Raw genomic sequence first — 9,682 nt, 5'->3', positions numbered from 1 at the left:
TAATTATAACCCCTGTAGCAGAATTTTTTTAGGCCTTCTGCGACAAATCTCTTCAGCATTAATATCTTTCTGCAAGATACTTTTAATAATAAATATATATGTTACTAATTTAAAGTAACAAAAGCGTCAACTTCAAAAAAAAAACTTTTCGGAGAAAATTATTTAATTTTTAAAACTGAATATGTAATATTTTTATTTTATTATTATGAGCTATATTCTCGCATTTTGTAGGGAGAAAATGCACTAATTATTTTCCTTTTCTTTCTTCATAAGTCATCATCAAATTTAAAAACAAATTAAAAATAGTGAAATCCATAGCAGTAACTAACGAAAGAAGAAAAAAAGATCGACGGCGAAATCACGCCAAATCGAACTCTTTAAAAAAGGGGGTTACAAATGCGTGTCTTCATTTCAAGATTCAGCTGCTGTAATAAATAATATTAAAAATATCGGATTTTAAAAACTAAGTGGAAATCAATAGCAATAACTGTCCGGAAAAAAAATAATAACGGATATTGCAGCAGAAAAGAAAACCTAACTTTTTACTTCATTATTCTCAAATGAAAATAGAAAAATTACAAGCCTTTTTTTTCCCCTCCGATACATAAGAATAGCATCTAATTTTGAATATAATTCTGAATAGAAGATAGAAGCTTTTGAACATTTCTGCAGAAAAGAAAACCAAAATTTTTTACTTCCCAAATGGAAAATCTTTCTGCAAGAACTCAGTTACAATGTCGCCACGATTCTGCCACAGGGATTATAACCTTTGTTGAACAGTTGACCTAACTTTTTGGGTTTACAACTACTAATGTTCAACTCTGAGATATTTGACTTTTTGATAGAAGTAACCCGCTTTTACGTTACATGAAGAGAAAAAACTAGCAAAACCTCCCAAGGTTAGCCCGATGGTAAAGGGACTCTAGCAAGTCGGATGCGGAATTCATATCGACCAGCCATTGCTGGAATTCGAACTCAATTCACCTCACTGGAAGTCAAATACTCCATCCCCAGAGTCATCAATACTCAAAATTCTGCCTTGTAATAAATAATGTCGTTTCAAAAATATTGAGGTTTTCAAAATTTATATCAGGATTGGTTTCTTCTGAAAAAAATCTATTTCTTCCAGGACAAAGAAAAAATTTGAAGAAACTGAAACAAAATAGACAAACTGGAAGAAACCAAAACTTACTTATCCGATTGTTACACAAAAACTTATAAATGAAGAGTTTAAATTTTATAAAATTTATTTCAGTGCAAAAAAGTTAAAATTTTTGGCATTTAAACTTAAAAAAAATAAACTGCAGTGAAACCGCCAGGACAACCTATTTAATTTACAATCACGTTTAAGAGGCACAGAACTTTTTTCATGAAGCTTATGTTGAAGAAAATCTTTAGCAGAGACCATTAACTCCAAACATACCAACACTTAATAGATAGCTATTTCTACCATAGCCAGTCTCTATGTTTCTTGACTGAAAGCATGAAATATGGATGTTAGAAAAGAACCAAACTAAAAAAACTTTATTATAATCAAATAAAATTGCAAATTGCCAATTTTTATGTACTACAAACAGAAAGAATAAGAATTTTTAATTCATTGCTCAATGCATTTTTTACATATACAGGGTGCTTCCATTGCACATTTTCCGCAAACATATTTCTTCTAATAATTATTTCTATGATTCTTATAATTATAAGCCGATATTATATTATATAATTATAATAATATGTAAGAATTATAATGTCCAGGAAATTGCAGGTTCGATCCCAGCCAGCCGAAGACTCCCCCCTGTAGTAAATAGTGACTGGTGCACGTTAAATTTGTCGAGTTGCAAAGTCCTCCATGTTCCCATAACAAATCAATACCTCTGGGGGTACTGATTTAGGAGTTTCCTTGTCTTTTGGGTTGAGTTCAAAATTGCTAGGCTACGGAGTTGAATATTAGTAGTCGTAAACCCAAAAATTGGGTTGGCCGTTCAACGACGGATATAAAACAAAACAAAAAACTCACACATTGAATACCAGAAATACATTTTGTTCACTAATAGATATAAAAAAGAAAGTTAACTTACAGTTGCAGATTTGTGTTGAAATGTTGATGGCAGCATGGAAGGAAAAAACTTTAAAAACACAGGAAGTAAGAGCTCCATGAAAGGTACAATAATAAATATAGAGAATGGCACCAATCTGAATAGATCAGAAACTGTACGAACGAGCTGCTTGTGTTCCCTGCGGGTCAAATCTTTACCCCTCAATATTTTCCAGGCTAATCGTGATGAAACTCTGATATCGATGAAAAGTAGACGAAACCCGTGATAATAATGGACAATTTCATCCCAAATTCTCTTACCCAAAGACCGTTTCGGACTTAGAGCGTCTGCAGGTTTTAATATAAGTTCTTCTTTCTTCTTTACTTCTCCCTTAAGATTTTTAACTGTTTCTTCAACTTTTGAGAGCTCCTTAGGGTTTTTTAAATTCGTAGAAGTGTGCAATTGTCTGACTCCGGCATCAGTCAAGTGCGGTATACTAAATAAATTAGAATAAGGCTTTTTAAAATAAATACTATTATATTTTGAATAATTATTGGGCAGCAAAACAACAGGTTGGAAAAAAGAAGAAACAGGATAAGCACTCCTCAAAATGTTGCAGCTGCATTGAAAAATCCTTTTATGTTGCATCTTATATATACCTAAAAAAAGACAAATATGGAATTGTAAGTATAAGATTTAAACAAAAAAAAAGTATTTGCTTACGCTGTGAAAATAATATAAATACAGGGTATCTGCTACATTTTAGATTTTCAAATTCATGACTTTCCATGACTAATTCCTAGAATTTTTCATGACTTAACGAAGTTACTATTTTCTCTGACAAAAAAAAACAAGACATTTAAAAAAGCATTATAATAACATAAATTGAAATGATAGGTATAACCAAAACTGTTATACTCTGCATTGTCATATTTAAAGATTTTAAATTTAAAAAAAACAGAGTAAAAAAAGAGTTGAAGCAATAAAATAGCTGAAAAAAATACAAAAGCAAATATATTTTTTTCAGCAGAATTATATTCTAAAGATACTTTTCTTGTTCATCCGAAAGGAAAGAAATACTTCTGATTTTTCTGTTCTCATTTAGGAATTTAAAAAAATTCGTCAATGACTGGCTTGCTTCAGCAAGAATTTTAAATTGATAAAATAAATATAAATAATAAAAAAAATTCTGAAATCACAGAAGTTTAAAAGATAATTCGCTCNCTAGGATAAAAACAGATCACACGGTAGTTTATTACATAACAGAAGATTATTACAATTCATCCACACATTTAAATAATTGCAAACCATAAAATAAAGCTCTGAAATTTATTAAGTCAAGAATGAAGTCTCTAAAGTGCAAAAATGAAATTTCAACTTTGCATATTACCTATCAGAAATTAAGTGCATAATTCAGGAACAGGCAAAAGTGAGAATAAATCAAGTGAAAAAATAAATTAACACCAACTTGGATTTTTATTTAATTTTTACCTTCTTAATCAAAACTTTATTATTACCCTTTACTTTACTTTATTAAGAAAAACTAGTGTGATATTATTAGATTTCAAATCAGCAATTTATATTAGAAGTTAGAGAAAAACAAATTAATCATGATCATTTTTCCAATACATTCTTGATATAATTTGTGAGATTCTTCTACTGCCCTCAATAGTGTTGTGGTGATCTTCAACACTCCTCCATAATTTCGAATGGTATCTTTGATTAGTCTAAGAGACATAATAGTATTCTCATGGTGACTCACATTAAGCATTGCTTTATTTATCGAAAAACCTCTCTCAGGATCAGAATTCCCATGTGGCAAAATTAAAACAGTTTTAATTAATGTAGCTAAATTCTTATATTTTAGATTATTGCTTTTTTATTTACATTTAACCTATAACTCTAATTTTTTAGGAACACCAACAAAATTTTATCAGATTTTTAGGAATTTTAGGGTTTGCATATACTTTTAGGAATTTTATGAATTTTAGGGTGAATGCGACCCCTGAAAATAATATAAATATCTTTAACTGGTGCTCTGCCTAAGTATTTTTTTCACACCCTGCTTGCTCTCTGATCTCAATAAATGTACACTATTTGCCCTTTTTGTAAAAATAAGCCACCATCCCTTAAAAAGACAGCCTTTTAATTCAGATTCCATTTTGAAAAAAAATTATTCATTGTGTAATAGTTTTAAGCACTAATTACACTCTTTTCCATTAAAAATATTTACTTTGTTAGAATTATTCTCAACTGGTTAAATTTTTATAAGTATCGTCTTTCAGGGAAAGAATTTCTTCAGGAAAGGTGATTTGAAATTTTAAAACTATTTTTTAAAATAAATACCTTTTTTTCTACAAAAAAAACATCTTTAAATGTTTATTTTCTCACCATTTTCAGTTTAAAAAACAGAAAAAACTTTCAAAATGTTTATCAAGTAATCATTATTTGCGAGTTTACTTTTTTTGGGAGAAAAAAATATTCACAGAGATTGCCTTATGGTGAAGTGGGAAGAAAAAAAGTGGAAGAATCATCACATTAAAAGTAAATAAACGAAATGTGCAATTCAAACTTTGTGCGTCATAATAATATTTTTTTTTAAATGCAAATCCATAATCCAATAATTGCTATAAAATTTTCAAACAATACATATGTTTACGATGTGTAATATTATTTGTTAACTACTATGGTACTATAATAATTAAATACTAAGTATGCTAACACACAAACATTGACGACATTAGACAAACTGAACTTCGATTCACAAACTGAGAATTTACTAATTACAGGGTTGCCACTCAAATCAGGAAAAAAAATTCCAGTACATACTATACACAATATATTAAGAGGAAGCACAACAATTACTGTGTTCTTATGTGAGCAACATTGGGCTAACTATATTAGTTTTTATTGCTGGAAAAAAAAAGGCAGGGGTCTGTCCAGACATTTTGTGAAAGGTCCGTTCTTGTAAAATTGTGAAAAAATTACTCGTAATTTGTGAATATAAAATAAACGTTAAGTCACATTCTTTCAACCAGGGTCCGCTTTTGTGAATTTGTGCAAATAGGGTCCGTTATTGCAAAAAAACTTTTTCAAGGAGTTTTTAAATTGTAAAGACATACAAGATTATGCTCAACACTGTAAAATTATAATTAAAAAAATAATAATTAAAAAAATAATAATTAAAAAAATAATAATTAAAAAAATTAAATTTAAAAAAATAAACAGCAATTGCTGCTACTAAATTAGAGATGCAACATACAAATATTTGGTATTTAGCCTATACTGCTGAACGCAGGATATTCATTTTGGACGAATAAAGGAAGAAGCGTCTGTCGAAGACAAAAGTTAGTGCGTTTACATGTCTTTCTTTCCGCTCCTTCCTGGGAAGGGTTTATTTGATGATTAACAAAACAATAATGAAGATTAACAAATTTGTGAAGGGTCCGATTAAAAGATAAATTATTTTGTGAAAGGTCCCTCTTTAAATTAAAAAATTTTGTGAAGGGTTCGTTTTAATGAAAAGGTATTTTGTGAAGGGTCCGTTAACGGACCCAAATTTCTTCTAAACAGACCCCTGAGAGGGAACAGATGAACATACTTAAATAATGCTATAGTAAATTAAATAGTTTAGTATAGCTGAAATCCCATAAGCAGAATATTTTCAAATGTTCTGCAACAGGACTTATTAATTTATACAAATGTTCTGCAAGCATTTCACAGCGAAAAAAAAGTCAACTTTATGTTAAAATACTATATTTTCATTTACAAAATAAACTACATTATTTTTTCAACCAAGGAAAACATTCTTGATTTGTTACTTTTTCAATCACTTTTGAAGTACAAAATTTTGTTAATGACGATGATGAATTATTAATAAAATGCCTATGATATGAAGGTCCGAAAATTAAAATAAGGGCTGCCTTAAAAATCCTTCTAAGGGACAAGTGCCCAGATGGTGCACTATTTGCAAACACAAACATTCGCTGGTCTGTTGTTCCAACAACTTCTTCATCTTCATCGAAAGCATTTGGTCGTTTCGAAAGAATTCTGTCAATCGTGGATCCCCACTATTCACAAATTGCTTCTGAAGTGGGAATGGAAAATATAAAGTCGTAAACTATATGAAATTGGAAATCTCTGAATTTAATTCTTTTACTCTCTTGATACAAATGGTGACGAATTTCTCCTGCTGTCTGTTAAAACCTGATACACCCATTTTATAAAAATGTTATAGCTAAAAGCTAATTCATTAATTTCCTCCTCGGAATGGCAAAGATATGGGAGAGGGAGATTACTGATAAATGTGCTGAAATTTGCGCAGGGTGTCAAATGTTCCTCTTCTAAAGCAACATCATGTTCCTCTTCTAAAGCACTTTCTGCTTCTGGGGCTGAAATATCCTTAAATATCCCAATGAGTGGTCACCTTTTTTTTAAAAGACGAAAATAAGAAACAAAATGCCCTGTATTCCTCCAGTTCGTGAAGAAAGAATTAAAATCTCGTTATTTTAGATGATTTTTAAAGTCCCTGTATTTTACAGGTTTTCCCCGTGAAGAGACAACCCTGTATTAGATGTAGCTGAAACACAATAAGGAATAATGAAGTTCCAGATGTCATATGAAACGACAGAATGGCACGTGCTGTGAGCAGCAAAGTGAACGACTCAAATGTGCCATTTAAAGTTATTATGTACATAACATGTATAAATTATTGAATAGATTTTATTTTTACCAAACAAAAAAAGAAGGGACAAATATATTACTATGATTTGTTAATTATTTTGCTACAAATATGATTTTGTAACAAAATCTCCACTTACAGTCCTATTTTATTAAAATGTTTATAAAAGTAACATCTAAACAAAATACCTAAAAAAATATAAGTCTGAACACCTTATTATTATCAAAAGCCTCATAACCAAGTGTTATATGTACAAATGAAATAGCATATGGTAATTTGTACAAAGGTCATTAAAATGGAAAAGTCACTGTCACGGGTCTGTCCGGGACAAATTTACTACCGTTTAGCGGTACCTTCACAGATTCAACTTCAGGATAAACGGTAGTTTCACAAAATACTTTTTCTTAAAATGTTACTTTTGTATCGCATAAAAAACAATAAATCCATATTTTTGTGTTGACTTTTTAATATAATTTTTAATTTTCACAAATTATGTCTAAATTTTCTCAAAATAGGTACCTCTCAGAAAAACCTAGACAGACCCCTGATTGTAGTGACGAATGTTACTAAAAAGCGTTGACTGTTTCAGAAATAAAAATAATTTACGAATATTGGTACAACTTTAATGTGAAAAAACAAAAATTAATAAAATGCCTGCATGATATTTATATTTAAAACAGTTAAAATATAAATAACTAAATTTTACAAAAATACATCTAGCAATAAATAGTAGCTGGAAATAACTGTTATACAATTTTAAAAAATTGAATAACGTACATAAAAAGAAATTCGTTATAAGAATGAAGTGATAAAGGAATAAGGAAATCCAGCTTGAGTTGAGAATTTTTTGAATATGAAAAATGTTCGGCTGAACTTTAAATAAGCTTTTTTTGCATAATAACTAGTTACTAAATGTATTACTAATATTGACTTTAAGTATCATATTTGAATACAACTTATCAATGTATTTCCCTAATAGATTTAATTTTTTATTTCACGGAACTTAAGGAACAGGTAAAGATTCTATTTTTGGTAAAATCAATGACTTAATATTTCCTATAATGAATTTAAAAAAAGATTTTAATCACATTGAGAAACTTACTATGAGAATTTTCACAAATCAGATGATGAAATATATGAGTACTACGACATAATCACTAACACGAGTTGAATGTGTGTTTTATAAACATTAACTAATAAGAAGAGTACATGTTACAATGTGTGTTCTCCGAGAAACTGCAATATAGTAACATACATTAAACCATTTAAACCAATCAGTTGATCCCAATACAATACGAACTCTAACGTTTTAAAAGTTCGGAGTACTTATCCCTAGTATTTTATCAAAAAATCTATTGATTGATTGTTTAAGTTGTTGATGGAATGATTAGCGGTTTGAAAAAAAAAAACTTAAGTAAACAGTTAGGAATTAGCTTATAGCTTTATGCTGATTTTGAGCAAAGAAATCCAGGACTTGGCTTAGCAGCCGCTGCTAATAACTAAGTCCCGCAGTGGACTGATCGTTAAGACACGGTTCCCAGCAGATCACCGAAGTCAAGCATCACTGGCTACGGTCAGTGTGCGGGTGGGTGACCATTTGGATCAGCCTACGTCGGGACCGAGGGTGTGCGGTATTGGTCCTCGTTAAACTGTTCTACCGTAAAGTCGCGTGCTGGTCGTCGGGCTACCGAATCGGAGGTGCCATCCCCTCTGCAGAGGATCAAAATTGTGATGGCATGTCTTCGGTCCATCCTCAGGGAAGTTTTCCAGACCGTCGCTAATAGCCCATTGTGCAGCTCTGACGTAAATGAGCAACACAACAGCAGCAAATAACTAAATTAATAAAACAATTTACACAAGGCCTAGCATCAGGCTCTTAGCATCACAAGAGGAACAAAAGCCTGATTTTTTACCTGCGATTATTTTGCTTTCAGGTAAATATCGCCATGCTGAAATATTTTACCAGCTGCTGCTGTTCTCATTTCAACCCAAATCGGAGAAAGCCAAGTTTTGCATAATCAAAGTAATTTTGACAAAATATGGGCTCGAATAAGCACTTCCTAGAAGTGGGAAGGTGTCTGCACGTATCGACTAGGTAGTCCGAAGACTTAATGAACATAAACTGCACAGTAGTGGTCTCGGACTACTAAAGGATCAGATTTCTCGTTTATGGTAACACGTCTGGAGGCTTTACAGAGATAATATTAATTTTAAGAAACCAATATGATCTGAAAATTAATCTATAATATTCGGTAAGTGAGAATTTCTGCATTTCTAATCAATTATATGCGCTTTTGAAATGAATCCCCCAATTCTTTAATATTTATGAGAAAAAATTTAGGTATGAAGTTTAAGCAATGTCCTTTTTCATAGTGCCTTCAATTTTGCACAGTTACAATAAATTGGAATTTTAAGATCTTTTAATTAAATAAATAGATTTTAATTCGACAAAAAAAGCGAACCAAAAAATATTTATATGCAAAAAAAAAGTTAATTTATATAATTATTTATAAATGGAAGCATTTGCTCAATTCTTTGCAGTATTGTTTTCCCTTTTACATCGGTGTTAGAGATATTAATTTAAAACTCACGCCAGAGTTGCTCAAATGAGAAATGTGCCTCAAAATTTGACACTTACAATATTCCCTACTTAATTCAAAAAGAAGAATGCCTCCGATACTCACAAGTGTGACCAATGAAGTCATTGCCAGCTGATCTTGGAAGGAAAATGGCTGGTAAAATTTGAGCGAAACTTCTCCGCATAAGTTAAAATGATAATTAAAGTGAAGTAAATTAAATGCAGAACCGTATCACACATCGAATAAGTTGAAATATAATTAATTCTTGTCTACATCCTTTACTTAACTGAATTAATTACTTGTTCATGTATTTCATTGCAACCGCGATATATTTCGTGTACCAGACAATTTCGATGCATAATTAGTTTTTTTCTGCTCTACATGACTTC

At 30.7% G+C, this 9,682-nt stretch overlaps 1 long non-coding RNA gene across 1 annotated transcript; it reads right to left on the bottom strand.

Moving 5' to 3' along the window:
* Window positions 1-2,090: 2,090 nt before the first annotated feature.
* Window positions 2,091-8,071, bottom strand: LOC139425933 (uncharacterized). Its single transcript, XR_011637068.1, has 2 exons — window positions 7,817-8,071; window positions 2,091-2,692 (listed from the first exon to the last, which is right to left on the bottom strand). It is a non-coding gene; the product is annotated as an uncharacterized lncRNA (long non-coding RNA).
* Window positions 8,072-9,682: the final 1,611 nt, after the last annotated feature.

This window comes from Parasteatoda tepidariorum, chromosome 6, assembly GCF_043381705.1.
Source record: "Parasteatoda tepidariorum isolate YZ-2023 chromosome 6, CAS_Ptep_4.0, whole genome shotgun sequence".
Lineage (NCBI taxonomy): Eukaryota > Metazoa > Arthropoda > Arachnida > Araneae > Theridiidae > Parasteatoda > Parasteatoda tepidariorum.
The sequence above is the reverse complement of the archived record's forward strand: the minus strand, read 5'-3'. Positions and strand labels throughout refer to the sequence as shown.